Source organism: Canis lupus, chromosome 22 (assembly GCF_048164855.1).
Source record: "Canis lupus baileyi chromosome 22, mCanLup2.hap1, whole genome shotgun sequence".
Classification (NCBI taxonomy): Eukaryota; Metazoa; Chordata; class Mammalia; order Carnivora; family Canidae; genus Canis; species Canis lupus.
The window spans coordinates 9,371,875-9,392,285 of NC_132859.1; the positions used below are offsets into that span (position 1 = coordinate 9,371,875).

Genomic DNA, 20,411 nt, shown 5'->3' on the forward strand with positions numbered 1-20,411 from the left:
GAGTCTTCATGTTCTGTCTCCCTTTCTGATATTTCCTACCCATTTCTTCTCCCTTCCCTTCTATTCCCTTTCACTATTATTTATATTCCCCAAATGAATGAGAACATATGTTTGTCCTTCTCCGATTGACTCACTTCACTCAGCATAATACCCTCCAGTTCCATCCACGTTGAAGCAAATGGTGGGTATTTGTCGTTTCTAATGGCTGAGGAATATTCCATTGTACACATAGACCACAGCTTCTTTATCCATTCATCTTTCGATGGACACTGCGGCTCCTTCCACAGTTTAGCTATTGTGGACATTGCTGCTATAAATATCGGGGTGCAGGTGTCCCGGCATTTCACTGCATCTGTATCTTTGGGGTAAATCCCCAGCAGTGCAATTGCTGGGTCGTAGGGCAGGTCTATTTTTAACGCTTTGAGGAACCTCCACACAGTTTTCCAGAGTGGCTGTACCAATTCACATTCCCACCAACAGTGTAAGAGGGTTCCCTTTTCTCCACATCCTCTCCAACATTTCTCCTCCTTCTACTATTCTATTCCAGAAAGTTTATGTTTTCACTTTGCCACCTTTAGAATTTCCCTTCTGTTTAGATATCACAGGCATAGAGTATATGACTTGTATTCTCTTTTACTCTAATTAAATGAATAGTTATATAAAATTAAGATGGCAACTAATCTTTTTCTAATAATTTTATTTTCTGTCTACAATTGCAATTTTGTACTTTTAAAACTACTAATTGCTAATCTTATTTTAACAGCAGTAGCAGATACCTTTTATATTTTAAGAAATATATTACACTTTTCCAGAAGTTAAGGTAACTGAGATGTACAGAGATTCATTTTCCTGCTTTTGTTGCAGAGATTTGGCAATGGGGCCCAGATCTACTTAATTCCAAAGCCTAGGTTCTCTCTTTCACTGTCTTTCTCATTGATGGAGACCTGAACCATTTTCTTCTGAATAGTTTTATAATCTAATAGTTGGTTAAAATAATGGCCCTCTCCAAACTTCTATGAATCTTACAGTTATGTTAGTAAAGCTCTTTTTTCCAGGTAATACATACATACATATATATATATACACACATACATATTTATATGTGTATGTGTGTAGGTATATATATTTATCTTTAAGTTAGGAGCATGTACTTCTGTCACTAATTATTAGAATACATACTTAATTTTTAAAAATTTGAATTTAACAAAAATTTAAAAATTTGAATTGAATTTGAATTTAACAAAAATTTGAATTTAACAAAAATTTAAAAATTTGAATTGAACAAAATTCAATTTGTTCTTTGAACAAAAAGAGACACAAAGAATTTAACAAAAATTTAAAAATTTGAATTGAATTTGAATTTAACAAAAATTTGAATTTAACAAAAATTTAAAAATTTGAATTGAATTTGAATTTAACAAAAATTTGAATTTAACAAAAATTTAAAAATTTGAATTTAACAAAAATTTAAAAATTTAACAAAAATTTGAATTTAACAAAAAATTAAAAATTTGAATTGAACAAAATTCAATTTGTTCTTTTGAACAAAAAGAGACACAAAGAATCAATCTAATAACAATTTTTGCTCTCCCTCTTTCCACCATCCACCCCAAATTAGGAATTTATATATCTGGGCTATTCAGTGCTGGGAGACAGATAATTCTTCATGGGTTTCTTCATATTATATGAGCAGAGGCACTGAGTGTCTTTTGTCCAGGACTGTCTTTTCAAGGATGTTTGTATAGTGAATCACCTTGGAAGATAGAGATAGTGTATCTTTCTGAAGCAGAGGGCAATATTTTTGCTGTGCAGTATGATAAAGGTAGTATCTGCCTCGAGGCCAAAACTCAGACAGGTTTGCCCATCGCACATTATAGAAGACTGGGGTTTCCCAGGCAGCCATGCAGATGCACTGAATATGCAGCTCTCCCTGGACTACTCAGCATTGCTCTGGTAGGACTTGAGAAGAAAGGGATACAGATGCAAATATGAAGTTTACCCTTGCGTGCTGCACCGTAAGTAATAAAGTCCTTTTCCTCTGAGCCAGGAGTCTCGTGTCTTCTGCCAATATCTACAAAACTTTGGCAGGTGAAATTTTTAGGGAACAAGTAGAATAAGTGTCTCAGACTCTTCTCCGTCTTTGACATTGCCCCAAGAACCAAAGATGTTCTACATCGCTAATTAATTTGGTTTGAAGATTGATAGTTCCAGTCACAGGAAGTGATTTTAAACTTTGGAGTCCAGTGTGTACACAAATACACATTAATCCTTTTAAAGTGCCATCCTTATAAATAACATCCATCCTTATAAAAAACAGTAAGAGCATTTAAATGAACATAGAAAAAATTGGCATAATCTGATGACTGTAAATCTGAAAATTGAGTCCCTATTGAAAGGATGGGTCTGGATTATTTGCTTATTAATAGCAGAGATTTTTTTACTCTTAAGTTGTTCTGAAATATGAGTTTTCTTTTAAATTCAGTATCTTGAAGTAAATCTTAGCCTTCAATTTCATCATAAGCTATTAAGTTTTAGCTCTGCTTAAAAATAAAATTTCTGGGTAAATAAACTTTATTACAAGAAAAAAAAACTTTTCATAAGTACTATTTACCATAGGTTTATAGTCTCTCACTCTAACCGGAATTTGTTAACCAATACATACATATATACAAACATATTAGAAATAAGATTCTAACAAAAAGAATAAATTAGAAATTTTGTAAAACATAATATGTATCTTCTGTCTCTTAATACCAAAATTTGCTAATTTATTTTTTTTCCCAAAATTTGCTAATTTGGAAGGTACTATATAAACCTAGGGGAAAATTTATTTTATGAATAATTGAAGTAAACCTATATTTCAAATAGTCTTTTATATAATCTTGAAGTTTTGAGTCAGTGTTTTCATTCTGATTAAGTCATTATGGTTGCCCATGTAAAATAGTTGCTGTAGGCTTTCTTTTTTTCTTTTTTTTTTAAGATTTTATTTATTTATTCATGAGAGACAGAGAGAGAGAGGCAGAGACATAGGCAGAAAGAGAAGTAGGCTCCCTGCAGGGAGCCCGACGTGGGACTCAATCCTGGGATTCCAGGATCATGCTCTGGGGCCAAAAGCAGGCGCTAAACCGCTGAGCCACCCAGGTGTCCCTGCTGTAGGCTTTCAGTTGCTCTGCCATTTCCTCTTGTTGCCTGTGTTCACATTATTAATATTATTGTCAATCTTTTTAATTCAGTGTCCACTATGTGTGGGTAAGTATTGTCAAAATCAGTTACTGCAACTCATAAATCCACATATTCAGGCAGATAAAAGTGAGTAATAAAAGAAAGTCTCACATTTTCTTCCTGAAACCCAGTGGATGATCTTTTATACACTTCGGACTGCATCTTATTTGGAAACCACTGAAATTATGTCAGTTTATCTATACTTCAATTCCATACCTGCCCTTTCTTTCATTTCTTTATCACACTGAAATTCATTTCCAAGGCTCCTTCCTCCTTCTGAAGCTCCACAATTTACAAAATAGGACAATGGGAGGGTGAGAGAAATCAAGATATTTCTTCCCCTGTTTTTTCCTTCCTTTGGTGTTCCTGCAATGACTAATTTCTCTCTGTGCCTGTAGGTCCTATTGGAAAGCTTCTATCTTCCTGGTTCTGTCTTCTAGCAGGAAAATCCTTCCACTTCCAGCCCTAGTCGTCATTCATCAGTCTTCTTCTGGATTCTGCTAACACCACTTCTTCTGCTTGTCCTCTGGCAGGGGTTGTAGTGACTTTTCACTGCTGCTAATCTCTGGATTGCTTTTCAGCCTATATTAACAATCCTTCATGTTAAAGTATTTCTTTATAAGATTTAGAGTCATTTCTGTTTTTCTGACCAGTCCTTGGGTGATAATACACTGTATATTAATTAAAGACTATTCTACATCTAGCAGGTCTGTTTATCTAACATGGTAAGTCCATGGAGAGAACATGACCAGCTGAGTTGAAGATGAAAACATTTAAGTATTTTCAAACGCGTGTTTGAAACAAAATAATCCCGGTTCAGATGACCAAACTGCTTAATTGGATAACCAGAAGGTTTAGGCAGTGATCTCCATTGAGATGAAATCTCATTCTGATGCCATGCCAGGAAAGGAATCCAAAATCTCTCCACTATCAAACTATAGTTCCTAAAAATGGAATAATGCCAGAATTCCACTCCATTTCTCCAAACGTGAGAGATCTTAAACTGAATAAAGACAGGCCATTTCTGTAACATGAGCCACCAGTATTGATCATCTTATCTATGTGAATTAAAGAAAGCAAACCAGGAGTGAGGAAAACTTGAAAAATAATTGAGAAACATGTCACCATAATACTAAAGGAAAAATGATTATGATTTGTGGGTAAACCAAATACCTGTACCTCATTTGTCTTAAAAGGTATAGTAGAACTTCTTATCAATGAGACTCTAAATGTAAAAATATTTCAGTCAGAGAACCATCAGACTCTATAGATGTCATAAGCAGAACTCTGCTATTACGCATGTTTAATTTCTTCCTAGAAACTTGGTTGTGTCAATAAGCTATTTATGGTCATGTGACAAATATCTCTTATGACCTTCATTAAAATCAGGATAAGGTAAATGGCATATTGAATGCTTGTGGGACAACTTTGCTCTGATATCCTGGTAATGTTCTTCAGTACATTCATCCTGACATTTTATTCGAGGGCCTTCTATGTGAAAGGCAGTGTCCTATGTGCTGGAAATACAAAAAAGATGGAAACAAAATCCTGACTGTTAAGATCCCAGTACAGTGAGGAAGATTCACAGTCTAGTAAATATGCATTGAATTATTCGGTTGGCAGCCAAATGATTCAAATATTCTCTAATTATAAGATTTATCTGCCATAGCAGATATATTTTGTTCTCTAAAAAGAAACAGTGTTCTACGAGTGTAAAATTACCTTGTAATCTGTGTCTTGCTTTTGGATGGGCAGAAGAATCTCTGAAAATGCCAATATTTCCATTGTTTTGAAGATACGACATTGTGTCTTGTAGCTGTTCGACAAAGCTTAATACACATTTGTTTCAGTATTGATTTTATTCTAGAGCTTGTAGAGAAGGACTGGAGATATTTTCTAATTATCCCCGGCTTTTACCAACATAAAAATTATTCCATGTTGTAGGCAAAGATTTCAAAAGAAGCACTGTTCTACTCTATCGGAAGCTTGATTTTCTTTGAGAATATTCTAGCCAATTGGAAGTCTGGCCCAATGTTTTCTATTCCCTGTATAAAATATATTAACCAATGCCTCTGCATTTTAATAAGTTACTCTCAAGATGCACTTGTATTTCTGCCCCTACTAAGTGAATATGAGTCATATGTGTATGTTTCCAGCCCGTGTATGTCTGTGATGCTCTTATAATGATTGCACAATATAACTAAACATTATATAAATGAAAAATATTTATCAAAAAACTTGTTCTGTGAAAACTAATTCGAATGCCCTGGAAAGATTTCATAAATAGAATTACCACAAGTTTTTCTTTGGAATAAGCTGTACTGAAGACAAGATTGCTTTTTGAGGGGAGGGTATGGGATTACAAAAATCTAAAAGGATTCCTTGCTCTTTACAGAGTTTTAAAGTTCCTAATTTAAAGCTCTTAAAGAAAACATTAGTCTGACCACCAGATTTATAGTTGGAAGAAAGATCTTAGTTGGTTTCTAAATTAAAAGATTGGTGAGTAAAGATATCTGTGACTTTTTAATTGAAGCAAGATATTTAAGATATATTTAACAAAGTTTTAAACAACCAAGTAACCACAGGGCTAAATTGTGTGGGATACATGGCCTCTTGCTGTAGCTCTCAAAGCAAACATATAGTCTCCTTACCTCCCACGCAATTTTATGCTCTTTGAGTTTTCATCTTGGAATCCAATATTTTGCACGCAACGCCTATTTTAACAAACGTTTGCTGAATGAATGGGCTACTGGTTTCAACCTCTAGTTTTAGAGAGAGCTAAGGAAATTGGCTTTTGGCAAAATAATTAGCATTGTTTTGTGTAAGTTTGCAGTCATTGATTTACATATTATTAATTGCCCTCAATTCTCTTTTTCTCCTCTGTCAATCTCTTTAGATTGAATTTCCCCATCTTTAGCCTAAATTAAAGGTTAAACTAGAAACGAAGTCTTTGAAGATGAACATTGCCAAGCGTGGTAATATTAGTACTTATCTGAGATTTTTTTTTAATACCAAAAAAAAATCAAGTATAATTTTACCTATTCCAACACCTGCCATCACCCCTCATGGAATCAGCAAAGGAACTCTCTAAGAGGTCTAGGTTTTTGCAAGTTTCCTCCATACTGACTCACTTGAAAGAAACGAAAGCCTTTGCAAAAGCAAGTCCGTGAATACCGCATACTAATCAAAATGCACTTCTTGGCACTTTTCCTGCGGTCACCCAAGGGAAAATATGTCTGCCACTCCACAGCAAGCATAAAATTTCATCCTGACTTTCAGGCAAAACACCAATGTAATTGACATGTACTACTAATCAGATGAGTATAACACATGATAATATCTTTTCCTCTGTGACTAAGAGTGATATGCTCCAGTGGTTATCGCAGCGTGCGTGAAGCAACTCTCTTTATATGCACATAGGTGTTCAAATAATGCATTCCGAACACCAGCACGAGGCACTCTATCCATATGTGGTTAAATAATTGAGACAATTGCCGTGTGAGTTGCTGGCCACCACATCTGTATATTTCTTAGGCTGCAAGCAGCACCAGATGTTTTACCAGATGATGGTTTATGATGCCACGAGGTATTTCTGACAATCCCAGTGGGGATGCGGGCCCTGTGTTAACTTAGTCCTGCAGCCTGACAGGGAGAGCCAAGAGGAGCCAGCTTGGTGACCAAAGAGACTTTTGCCCGAAGAGCACCACCCACCCTTCCTACTTCAATATATAGCAAGAAGAATTGCACCTTCTCTCCACGACCATAGAAATTGCCAGCCCTAATAAAATCCTCTAGTATCATACCATTCTGCAATTTTTAAGTATGTGAATCACCCATTACGTTAGCCATTGCTGACTATCTTAAAAATTATGCTTAAATGTGTTGCTTATTTTACTTAGGTACTAACCTCCTGACTTTATAATGAATATATGATTCATTACAGAGGGCCAGCGTAATTGTCACTGAGAATACATTTCTATAATTTTATTATATTCCTAAATCTACATATTTAAAGTAAATATGTGGCCTATCTCTTGATATCACTCCAAGTAACTTCTTTTTGGTAAAATAGTTCCTTTTAATCATTCATTTCATAAGTATTTATTGGGTACTCTTATACCAGATACTATACCAGATACCTAGACCTTTTAGAAAGTTCATTTGCTGATTCCATGAGGGGTGATGGTAGGTGTTGGAAAAGGAAAAATTACACTGTAATAATAAATAAAACATAAAACCTTTTTCCTAGTCATATAATTAATATTAAAGCAAGAGAGATAACATTCTCCTGGAAGAGCTTTTATTCTATTGAGAAAATTCATTAAAATGACCTATTATAACATTAACACCTATGTATTATAGAAGAGTACCAAGACAATGAGATGTGGCAAAGGAGGGTGACAAGGTCTCCTCTCTGCTTAGGAGGACAGCCTGGTTCTTGAAGGCAGTGGCTTCAGGAGCCAGAATGATGTTTGCAGCAGGTGCTGTTGAGTCACTCTCAGTGCTGAAGGAAAGGCAGAGCTGCTGCATTTGTGGAGATGACCTCTGCTCTGGAGCTTCTCCTTCAAGGAGTCTAAGCCCCCTTAGGGACCAGAGTCCCTGGAGGCTAGAGACATGTGTGGGTCTTAGGAAGGTGACCTTGAGCAGCTCCTAACAGGGATGACTCTAGTTAGTGAGCATGACCCTGATAACCTCCTGGGTTTATAGCTAGAATCATCCCCCACCTATCCCCTTTCTAGAATCCAAATGAAGTTGCCTAAACTCACTCATTGACATTGAGTAGACCTACCAGCTCTTCCCTTATCCAACTCCAGTACGTTCCCTGGCTCTAGTTCCTGTGTCCTCAGCATGAACTTTGTCTTCAAATCCCAGAATAGGGAAGCTGCTGGCTGGCCAAAGACCTCAAGCTTGCCTGGCATGTGATACCCAGGGAAACGAGGGATGATGAGAGGCCAGTAATGAGCTGGGCTCAGAATGCTTTCCATGTCTGGGGTGCAAGTTGTGTACCAGGCCTGCTTGATGGCTGGGCCTTCAGTGGCAGGCTCTCACAGGCTCTACTGTGGTTCTATTGGAGTTAAACCCTGAGACCACTTAAATGTTCCTTGAGATTATAGAATTGTAGGGTCTGATTGAAAGTAACCCCAGGGCTAGAAAGTCACCACAGTTGTACCCTAGAGAAAGAAATGCTTCCCTAAATAGGAAAGAAGTTTCAAAGGGTTCATGAAAGAGTTCTAGAGAATGAGTTAATAATTAGTGAAATTAATCAGATGCTTTTAGGGTTAAAGTAAAAAAAAAAATCTCAGCAGCTTCTCTCCGATTATAGCATGCAGAGCATGCAGAGGACCTCGCTCCTAGGCTAAAGGAGGTCATGATATTCAGTTCTTCCAAACTTGACAGCCCTCAACCTGAAGAGTAGTATGGACAATAGATGACTCCTAACATGCTCTACCCCTCAAAACAGGCTCTTTCCTTTTTGAAGCATTAATTCATGTATTTATTAGCTTATTACTGGAAACAAAGGGATAAGGAATGAGATTCAGAGTATATGGGGCTGCTTCTCTATGTAGCAGAGCCTGGAGCCATGGGCTCTCTGAGATCCAGGACCAGGAGGTTGAGGCATCTATTTTTCCATCTGTAAGCAAAATAACAAGTTGGAGAGAAAGGGGCATGCCCTGGGTGTGCATTTTACTGATCCAGCTCGTTCAGGCCTTAGTCAAGTTACCTGCCCAAGGTCATAGGAGAACTCTCCTGGGTCAGCAAGGAGTTACTGTAGCCTCTTCCTTGGTCTCCATTCTGCTCCATTAGGAGGAAAGTTCTAATATGTTCTGGAACTTCAAGGCTTTATAATAGAAAAGAAACAAAAGAATATCCATATTTGTGGAGAAATAACAAAGTCAAAGTTTTTAAAAAGTCATCATCTCTAATCTTACATCTACAGGTGAACCCTGTTAATATTTTAACATCCTCCCTGCCTTCCTTCTCTGTATATTTTTCACGGTTTAAGCCTAATAAGTAGACAATATCACGGTCTGCTTTTTCTGCTTATCATTATCCCATAAGTATTTCCCCCCATTACTATTTTATTGTACATCTATTTGGTTGCTAATGAAGGCAAACTGTTCTGGCATTTCATAGAAATTTGTACTTTATGTTTTGCTAATTGTTAGATAAGCTGTCTATTAAAGGTTAACAAGATGGACTTTGAGACAAAACTGGTTGGAATTGCCTCTTGGCTCTTGGCTCCTCTACTTACTACCTGTACAGCCTCAGTCTTCTCATCTGCAAAATGGGGATGATGATAATAATATAACTGCTACCTCATAGAGTTGTTGTAATAAATGGATTAATATCTGCTTAGAACAGACACATATATGCATAGTAAGCATTCTGATAGTATTACAACTAGTAATTTTTTAAAAGATTTTATTTATTTACTCATGAGAGACACAGAGAGAGAGAGGCAGAGGCATAGGCAGAGGGAGAACCAGACTCCATGCAGGGAGCCTGATGTGGGACTCGATCCCGGGACTCTAGGCAGATGCTGAACTGCTGAGCCACCCAGGCGTCCCAACGACTTGTGATTTTTAGATCTGTATATGTTAGTTTTTACTGTATAACCAACTACCCCAATACTAAGCTGCTAAAACAATAAAAATTATTTCCCGTGTTTTTGTGGGTTAGCTAGGCATTCTCTGGGTCCTAGCTGATTGGATTGGGACTGGATGATATGGGGCTTCTACTGCAATAGCTAGGATGCTGGGGATTTCCTTTCCACATGCTCTCCCATCCTTCAGTAGGCTAGCATAGGCTTGTTCATATGGTGGCAGAAGGTTTCCTAACACCAAAAAAAGAAATTTCCAAAAGCAGACACTACTTATGTGTCTCTAATATTCCATTGGCCAGAGCAACTTACAAGGCCAAGCTCAGTTGCAAGAGGTGGAGAAAAGGGCTTCACTTCTTAATGGGAAAAGCTATAAAGTCATATTGCAAAAGGGATGCAGAGAGAGGAGGGATTTGTGGTCATTTTCTGCAATCTAAAAGCCAATGAAAAAGTAAAGTTAATGGATATAAACTAACTCACCAATTTCAGGCATTACTAGGACAAACCTGTGAATATATATGTATTTCATATGATTTATATATATCTATATATATAAATTTCATAGGATTTATATAAAAACTATAGATCGTCATCAGTTCATTCAGAAAAAAAGACTGATTTTAAGAATCATCTTATTCATGAGTGAACACAGCTAATTCTAAAGTTAATAGGACCCTTGTGTGTTCATCCAAGAGCAGAATTTGGTCCACTGTGTATGCCATTCACTGCCTTTATTTACATTATAAATTACCACATTTTATTATGTCTACTCCCATACCATCTCCATTATAGTCTATTATTTTAATATATGTTAAAATGGAATTAGCAATTAAATTACTAAACCATTATTCATACAACCTAAAGTGTTTGACCTCAATCTCCAGAAGCAGGGGGATTTGTAATTGCCTAAACCTCTATCTATGTGTGTATGGACTCCTTTAATTGTGCATGATATTTTCTTGGTGTTGATGTGGTCAGAAATTCTGCTTTAATTCTACTCATTTCTCATGAGGGAGACTAAGTTCTATCTGGGACATCATTTGAGTTCTCGTTTACATGAACAGATTTGAAGATGTGTGCCCCATAGGGTCCCTCCTCTCCTTTAAATTCAAGTATCTCCAATGTGTTTTCTTGATTAGTTATATTATATAACTATTTGTAATTTCCACCACATATTCATCAAAAGTTGATATGTTCCTCATTTTCTTCAAGTAAATAAATGTTTCTTTTTTTAAAAAAAGATTTTATTTATTTATTCACGAGAGACACAGCGGGAGAGACAGAGACATAGGCAGAGGGAGAAGCAGGCTCCTCGCAGGGAGCCCAATGCAGGACTCGATCCCCAGACCTGGGATCACACCCTGAACCGAAGGCAGACACTCAACCGCTGAGCCACCCAGGTGTCCCAATAAATATGTTTCTATTGGAAGCTCCTGTGAGGCAAGACCACACTTTTTATGTCATTGCATTTCTTGTCATGTCAAGTTAATAAGTGCCTAGCATAGTGCCTGGTGCTCTTAGTTCTTTAGGGTTGCTGTGGTGACTTAAAACAATATAAATGTATTGTTTCATAGTTCTAGAGATAAGAAGTCCAAAATCAAGGTATTGGCAGAGTTGAAGTCCCTTAGAACTGTTGGGAAACCCTTCCTTACCTTTTCCCAGCTTCTTGTCGTTTGCTAACAATCTTTGGCATTTCTTGGTTTGCAGCTGCATAACTCCAATCTTTGTCTTCTTTATCACATGATGTTCTCCATGTGTGTTGTTGTATTGCACACAGATACAATTTCTTCTTAACTAACTATACCTGCAAGGTCCAATTTCCTAATAAGGTCACATTCTGAGGTCCTGGGGGTTGGGACTTCAACATCTGTTTTGAGGGCACACATCCAGCTCATAACCATAGACAAACAACAAATATCTGTGGACTTCAACAAGTATTGAGCTTTGCTAGATAGTGTTCTTTATTCATTTCTACTGAGTCTACAAAAGAACTATTGGCCCAGGAGATGAATGAGGAAAAAGTATATTATTAAAAAAGTAAAAAAATGATTAATGACATTCAAATCATTAAAAAAGCCTGTAGGAAAATGTTCAAACTCACTATTGGAAAGATATGTAAATTACTATTATAACTGTAAGGGTCAGAGATTTTCCTCTAGAATATGGAGGATAATAGCACATTCCTAAATTTCCTTCACTTTTCAGCTTCACTTCCTTAGGGAGGATTGTTCTGATCTCTTCTCATGGGTCATATCTTTCCTTCAGTGATTTATGGGCCACCGTGTAACTTTCTTTGATAAAAATTTGCTATAGTTGTGATTTTTACATTTATTTAAGTAAATATTTGATTATTGCTCTCACCAGTGGACCTTAACCTCCAAGACAACTGTGCTTATTTTCATTTTTTTTAAATATCTGCAACACATAGCATAGTGCTTAATAACAGGTACTTAGTAATGATTTGTCGATTGATTGAATGTCCATATAGATAAATGAATTGGTGAAATGGGCTAAAGTTGGTCTTTCACTTGCTCTAGTAAATATTTATTATTATATTTGTTATATATTTACATAGGTTATTATATTATGAATATATAAATTATGCATTGTTAAAATATTTATTTAATATTAAATAAAACATAAGCAAGATTGTAAGGGCAATCTTTATTTACTCAGGTGAACAAACTGCTTTGAAGCACTTTACTAGCACATAGGTGCATACAAATATTTAATATACTAATTACAAATAGTAATTATGTACTTATTGTATGAGCCCCTTCTCTTGGAAAAACTTTAAGTAGTCCTAAAATTACTATATATTCTTGAAAATTATGATGCTAATTTCTAAAAGATTAATTAATTAATTAATTAATTTGAGGGAGAGAGAGTGTGAGCAGGAGGAGCGGCAGAAAGAGAGGGAGAGAGACAGAGAATCCTTAAGCAGATTCCTTGCTGAGCACGGGGCCCAATGCTAGGCTTGATCTCAGAACCCCAAGATCATGACCTGAGCTGAAATCAAGAGTAGGAGGACACTTATCTTACTGAGCCATCCAGGAGCCTGTGATGCAAAATTTTATATATGTGTTTTGTATTAGTTTTTAATTTATGTTGGCTTGTCTTTTCTCTATTCAGTCCAATTTGGTGCTTCCTGTATTGTTTGAAATTAAAATAGGATGTGTTTTACACACACAAACACATAAACACACATACACATACCGGGGCCAAAGTGACACTAATTATTCCTCTTCAATTCCAAGTAAATCATTTTCTCCTTAGGATTTATAAAATCACCTCCCTAATCCATGCTGCTAAAAATGAATTAACTTGCTCCGATATTTTGAAGAATGTCTAATTATTTAATTATCTCCATTATGTGACTAAAGCTTTAGTGAATTCCCTTCCTAGCATCATCATGTTCTTCCTTAGGGCTAAGCTTCATTTGAATGTACAGCAAGTTCATGCACACACGCAGACACACATACACGCACACACATCATAATGCTATAACGTTACAAAGCAATTTTAATTAAAACTATTGAGAATACGTTGTTGTATTTTCAAATCATCTTCCTCTGAGAATGATATGAAATGGTGATGTGTATACTCCAGTGGGAGACCCAGCAAATGTTAGCTTTCAGTCATTTTCCTAAGACCATGCAAGAGTTCATCTCCAGTCCCTGGTCGGGCTCTTGTGGGAATAGAAATACCATGCTCTTGGCTTGACATCAGTGCCATTTCCAAATGTTACCATGGTGATCACCTATGCAGCATCACTAACCCTTCTCACAACAGCTCAATTTGAGATTCAAGTTTCACGTTTCCATGATTATGGGAGGGTAATTATTTCATTACTCAAGGGAAGAAGATTTAAGAGGTAAATAGCTCTTCATTAAATCTTAAATGAGTCTAGTCTTTTTAGGCCACAGAAATGCCAAATATTAAAGTGATGAAATTTAGAAGAGTAAAACGTGACTGGGAATTGAAAAAAAAAATTCAATTTTTGCATAGTATAACCATAAATATTTTTTCTCCAGTGAAAACATCTCACATAAAGTACAAGTATATTGTGTCAATAATTCATGATTTAAAATAATTTTCATGTAAACTAAATGCAGGGAAATGTCTGTGTGTATACTTGAATAGAAATACCTATAAAAAGAGAGGGATTTTATGAACTGGTTTGAGAGGAGGTAGTGTCATATTATATAAGGTATACTTTTTTCTGTTTATGTAGATATGAATTTTATTGTCCAAGGAAGGATTCTTATTGTGCAGATTATCCTGTTATAAAGTATTATTGTGGCTTTTATTTGCTATTGATATTTGAAGATAATGCAGCTGAAAAGAAATACTAATATGAAATATTTTCAGAGTATGCTTGATTTTATGAAATATCACAGGTCAGCTATGAATTGAGGAGATTCAGAGAGTACCTTAAAGATAAAAAATAAGTGGCTGTTTATGCTGCATAGCCCAACTACAGCACACAGGGATTACAGTGATGCAGCTGAACTGTCCAAACCTCAACTCTTGTGGAAGAGACCCTGAAATACTATAACATTTTTAGGTCAAAAATATTTGGCTGACTTATACTGTATGTTACCTAGTTTATGTTTACTACAAGACAGAAATTTCTAAACACACTCTGTTCTAAGATTTTTTTTCTTTCTTCTTGTTCTTTTTTTTTTCTATGTTTCCTCTGACAAAAAGTCCATTAAAGATTTTAAAAGAGAATTAAAGATAAATGGATGGTTCGCTCCTACCCATGATAGAGAGGATGTGCAGTTCAGTATTAGTGGTTTAATTTTGACCTGTCTGAGATCCTGTAATCGTAAGATGCACAGCCTTAGAGAGGGCAAGGAGGAATTCATGCATAATCATTTTCCCAGAAGAAAGAAAATCTGGTTTAAGCCCATTTTCCCCTTTCTCAGTCAGTCTTTACTATTTCCTGACACTGCATTAATTTACCTGTCATGCCGACAGCTTTCTTCCTTTCTTTTGCTTCTCTTTTCTTCTTTTTAGTGGAAAGAGAATTAGTCAGAACTGATTGTTAGAAGGCTCACTGATTGAGTAATTAATTAATTAAAAATTATTCATTCATAAACCTCAGGAGAGGTGGAATGGGAAGGTTAAGAGGTTCAGAGTGGCTGCAGTTTTCAATGCCTCTTTGCTTATTATTCATACGCAATCGAGAAACTCATCGAAGGTATGCTAGCTTGCACATCTCTCAGAAAACAGAGCCTGGAAGGCACAAACAATAATGGTCCATGACCAACAAAAGCATGTCAGTCATGGAAACATTCAATGGATATTAGGTTTTTAAAAGCTATACCCAATGTTTTAATACAAGCAGAGCCCTAAAGGTGTGTGGATCCCCTGAGGGGATCGCAGGCTAGTACAGAATAGGGCAACTTCAACAGAGCGAAGGTTGATGAACCAACCGTTCTGATGTTCCTCGTCCCTTCTCCACCCAGACTTTCTTGGGCAGTCTTCTCACTCAACTTATGTCTAAGTTACAAACTAAATGCCCCTCCTCCAACCCTTGCTCCCCCCAAACCCCACGGTCCTGTTGAAGGGACATTCAAAAGTCTAATTACTTTCTAAGTAAAGTCATTTAGATATCTTCAATCCAAATGCTGTCTGTGTGTGTGTTCATATGTGTGTGAGAGAGTTTGGGGGTGGAAACTTGGCTTTTATTTAAAAAAAAAGTCCTATGAAGTTGTTGATTTTCAAACAAAAGCTGTTCTTCCTTTCAAAGAGATTTCCTCTGCTTCACTGATACAGCCAGGTGCAACTACAGCCTGTTTCTAAAATAATACGTTTTTCTGTACTAAATTAGTATATACTTCAAATGTCTTACAAATTTGTCAATGAGTTCTCAATAAAGCTGCAAAAAATGTGTTGCCATTTATCTGAATTGCAATAAATCTTTGAGGGCACATTGCACAATGTTGTGAATTAGAAACATAAACGGGGAAGGGGCTCCTGAATATATAAGCCAAGAAGGCATCAGTCTCAGGGTTTCTTTTCAAGGTGCATAAACTAAGTTGTCCTACAGTGTTCATAACCTTAGTGGCTTAACACGGCAAAATTTATTTCTCACAAAGGCAAAGCCCTCAGTGAGTTTGGGGGTGACAGTCTGGGACAACCATCCTCGTCGTGGCATCTCAGCAGGCTTGTGGCTTTTCCAGGAGTGCTGTGGCAGACAGGGGAAGGGGCAGAGTGGGAAACTGAGCACGGGCTTATGTTGGCTCAGCCAGAGAGTCCGTACGTCCCTGCCACTCACACATATCATACACAACACTAGCCTCAATCCCACCTCCCAGCCATGGGGTGGGCCTAGGAAGGAAATAAGAACTGATATTGGGAAGTCCTAGATGAATATCTGGAAAAGAAGAGGAGAATGTATAAGCAAGTGGAGAAATCCTGAGCCCCAGAAAGGCATTTCTTTATTCTCAAAAATGATCACTGGAGTTTTTACTGTGATACACTTCTGTCTGATAGAGCCTGTGACGAGATGAAAGAAAGAGCTCCTTGAGAGAAAACAGCCAGTACACACTCAGTGCTTCACAGCTTGGGGAGAAAAGGGAAGAAAGCTGTGACAGTAGTTGAAGGATACCAAAACTTTACACTTGAAAAAAATTTTTTTAAACCTGCTATATTATTTAGCAGCCTACCAAAGAGAATAGTGTGAGAGGAGGAACAGCATTATTCATTTAGTTAGTGTGGATTAATGGCTACTATCATGTCTCCTGAGCAGAAGGATTTACTAAAACAACCTCTTAGTTTCATTTTGTGCTAACAACTCTACCAACTACCTTAATTAATTGCCCAAAAACTGTTAATAACCATGTCATCATAGACCATCATGTAAATGAGCTTTAAAAAGTAAAATCTGAAGAGCAATCTTGCCATTCATTTATCTGAACTAATTATAATGTAGGAATAATTCTCACAGCAGGTGAAAACTGAGAAAAAGCATGCTTTTGCAGGAAAGCAAAACATTTTAGATTTGACATCAAAATTTTGGAAGAAACAAAGAGCTTTCTTTTTCACAAGGCAGACTATTTTAAGTTTGTTATTTTTGTTACATTCATATTTTTAATGAAGTATTTGTAAAAAAAATCAAGAAGACATGGTGCTTGTTTCAATAGCACATATACTAAAATTGGAATAATAAAGAGAAGATTATTTGGCCCCTGTACAAGGATAACATGCAAATTTGTGAAGCATTCCGTATTAAAAAATATGGAAGATTGTGTTCAGTTTTCCTTTTAATGTTGATGACACAGAGTGTCATATCCTCATTTTATTTTCATGAAGAAATTATTTGCAGAACCAACAAGGAAGAGAAGGTGCTACACTTGAGAATCAATGGGTATTCATAACTTGACTGGTTCTTTTGTTTTGGTGACAGTATAATTTATAGCTATAAAATGTAGACTATATCCTGCCGGTGTGTTATTCCAGTGGCGAAGTGGTAAATAATCATGTACTTGACAAAATGGAGCTAGAGGCCATGAGGAGATACACCAGCCCAGTGAACCCGGCTGTCTTCCCCCATCTGACTGTGCTGCTCTTGGCCATTGGCATGTTCTTCACCTCCTGGCTCTTCGTTTATGAGGTTACTCCTCCAAGTGCACTCGGGATAATCTATAAAGAGCTCCTCATCCCTTTGGTGGCCTCGCTCTTCCTGGGCTTTGTAGTCCTCTTCTTGCTGCTCTGGGTTAGCATCTTCATATGAGCTCTCAAGGGTTCCATCCAGGCAGCTTCAATGAATCCCTGCTTTAGTAAATTAATTTGTTTTACTATTGTTGGAAATGTCCTACCTGCTTGCTGCTCACAATAAAGGCAGGTATGTGACCTTAAAAAAATGTAGAATATATTATTTCTTAGGAAGGCACCCTGGTGCAGTGAAAAGCATTGGATAGACATCACATCCTGATACATGCTTTTTAGCAGTGTGAGTTTGGGTTTAGTCCTTTTTACCTCATGGAGCCACAGGATACAGAATTGGGGTGAAGACAAGCTATTATGGTATGTAATATATTGACATATGGTTAAGTATTTATTGTAGCTGCATTTTTGCTTGTTTTTCACCTTTATAAGTTTGGTTGTTCACATTTTCTTGAATTTCATTACCTCTCCTTTTGAGGAAGGATCCTGTTACTTATAAACTAATTTATCCTGTGATGCTAAAAGGGGTTCAAAAAGATTCCAAAGGGGAAAATAATTGGAAACTTTTAAGAACAGTCTCAGGTAGAAGGAACTTTAAAACTCTTTCTAGAAGCAGATGGTAGTTTTAAAGTCTGCATCTAGTGAAAGAAATTGTTTAAACTTTTAGTTTTTCACGTGTGAGAAAAGTTACAGCATCAGCATAGGTGGGGAAAAAAAGCTATAAGCCCTGATAATTTAGTTATCTATGAAAGTATACATAAAAGAAACTCATTAAGGTTCCTTAAAAGAGAAAGAATCTCATGAACTTCATTACATTGCCCATTCCAACCTGGAATAGATAGAGAAGCAGAAGAGCACAAGAAATCTATTTTTAATAAAATATCAATGGAGATTTTACTATTATATGCTTCTGTAGGATTTTGCCTTCATTTTGATTTCAATAAATGAAAAGTTTGGAGGTGGCATGTAGACTTGCTGATAACTTCATCTGGCTCATCTTCATGTTCCATAAAATGTTAATATCTTTTGTTAAGAAAAATCATCCAAAACTTGTAAATAAATCAGAGGATGACTGACTTTTCAATGTCATTGTTTAACAGACACATCTGAGAATTAATTTAATTTTAAAGGAGGATACACCTGTATTGACTTAACTATTTGCTACTTAATCATTTTTTACTATTTTCCATTTCTGTGTTAACTTGCGTGTTTTAGCTAGGAGAAAAGATGATGCCACATGTTATAGTTTTATTTCTCTATGGAGTATTACACAGTTTTGTATCTTAATACAAACCCATTATCTTAGTAGCAAATCCATTTCAGCGTTCCTTTGACTGACAGTTATTTTTAAAAATCATTCTGACCCTTGTTAAAGAAGAGTAAGGAAGATTTTATTCAGGGGACTAGTGCAATGGCATTTTTCAGTAGGAGAGATAGAGATCGGGCTCAATTCTAAATACAAGGAAAGATTTACAGCCAAAGAGCGAGGTGGGAGCATCGGTGGATAGAAAATTACTGATGAGGTATCAAAACTAGGGCGTCAGTCTCCTAAAGACAGGCTAGAAATATCAGATAACAGGGGGGTTAGGGAGATAAGGAATTTGATCAGATTTTGTAGGTGATGATATATTGAGTGTGGCAATTCCTTCTAAACTGACTTGGCAAAATTCTTGCTACAATGGTGATGCAGGCCCCACAAGGAAGTACACTAAAGCCCAAGGTCAAGACTTCCAGGTCTTAGAGGAGTTTGATGAGAATTGGATCAAAAAGAGCATGTCTTTGTCATTACGTGTTTCTGTATGTAAACATCTCCTCTGAACTAGGCTCTCTATCTTACTGGCTCCTTCATTAATTAATTAATTAATTAAATCTGTAATATGTGTTCATTTTTATATTTATATGAGTCATGTTTTGAATTTTTTTGAAAATTGTACTTTAATCCTTCAATCATGAGCTCATTTTTATGTAAAGGTTTTTGAAATACAACTTTCAAAGTTGGGGAGGAGATAATGTCCCTTCACAGTAGTCTGATCTAACTCTATGCTATTAATCAGTTTTTTAACTAATTAGCCAATTATTACACACATATAGTAAGAATATCAGCATCTTCAATAAGAGTATGTTCAATTGGGCAGTAACATATTGAATGTTTCTCTCAAGAGCATTGCATTGTCATTAGGCATAATTTGGGAAAATGAGATAGGAATAGAGATGAGATAAACATAAGGAGACCAAATATTATTTTATATATCCACTGCTTTATATGCTACTCTTTTTCTTCCTTTCATGTATTAGTTTGGGTCCAAACAAAAAAATGGATAGTTGGAGGAGAATTAGTTATAAAGAGACCTCTTACAAAAGAGTGAGAATGATATCAGGAAACCACACCTGCTAATGTAGCTTGTAACCATAGGTGTTACTTACAGAGAAGGCACCCGGGAGGTGCTGTGACCTCGGACTGAGGGAGTTGATCCTCGGGGAGAGAACTGTAGAAATGAATATCATGACTTTACTCTCCTTTCCCCACCCCTGTGGGTGCTTCCAGTTGGCTAAATCTAACTAGAATCCAGAAGATAAAGTTGTAAATTGATATAATCCATATTCTTTAGCCTCCTGGGGCACAGAGTAGGGTGGAGATGGGTAAAAAAAAAAAAATGGATCTACAGGATAATATGAAAGAGCTGGTAAATATTCAACAGGGATGCTAGTTGCTAACATATAGGACAGGAGAGGCCAAGACTGGAAGACTTTTCTGGCAGGGATCAGAGGTTTATGCAATCCACAGTTTCATGCCAAGGGAACATGTAGTATTGAGTGAGAGCACTATCTGTCCAGATAGAGAATTAGATCTGGAGAGTAGTAGCCAGTAAAGTCCAGGGACATGCAGATCGGTTCTGCAAACACAGGTAGT

General features: G+C 36.5%; 1 long non-coding RNA gene, 1 other non-coding gene and 1 pseudogene across 3 annotated transcripts; 2 read left to right on the forward strand and 1 right to left on the reverse strand.

Moving 5' to 3' along the window:
• Positions 1-1,365: 1,365 nt before the first annotated feature.
• Positions 1,366-20,272, reverse strand: LOC140613874 (uncharacterized). Of its 2 annotated transcripts, XR_012014763.1 has the most exons (4): positions 19,925-20,250; positions 11,476-11,627; positions 8,945-9,061; positions 1,366-4,280 (listed from the first exon to the last, which is right to left on the reverse strand). It is a non-coding gene; the product is annotated as an uncharacterized lncRNA (long non-coding RNA). The 2 variants fall into 2 exon arrangements; XR_012014762.1 differs by lacking the exons at positions 1,366-4,280; positions 8,945-9,061; positions 11,476-11,627 and adding an exon at positions 16,240-17,605 and having other exon boundaries at positions 19,925-20,272.
• On the forward strand, positions 16,962-17,067 carry LOC140614559 (U6 spliceosomal RNA). The gene has a single exon (XR_012015396.1). It is a non-coding gene; the product is annotated as a U6 spliceosomal RNA (small nuclear RNA).
• The window catches only part of LOC140613873 (dolichyl-diphosphooligosaccharide--protein glycosyltransferase subunit TMEM258 pseudogene), a 37,772-nt pseudogene continuing 34,688 nt past the window's right edge, over positions 17,328-20,411 (forward strand).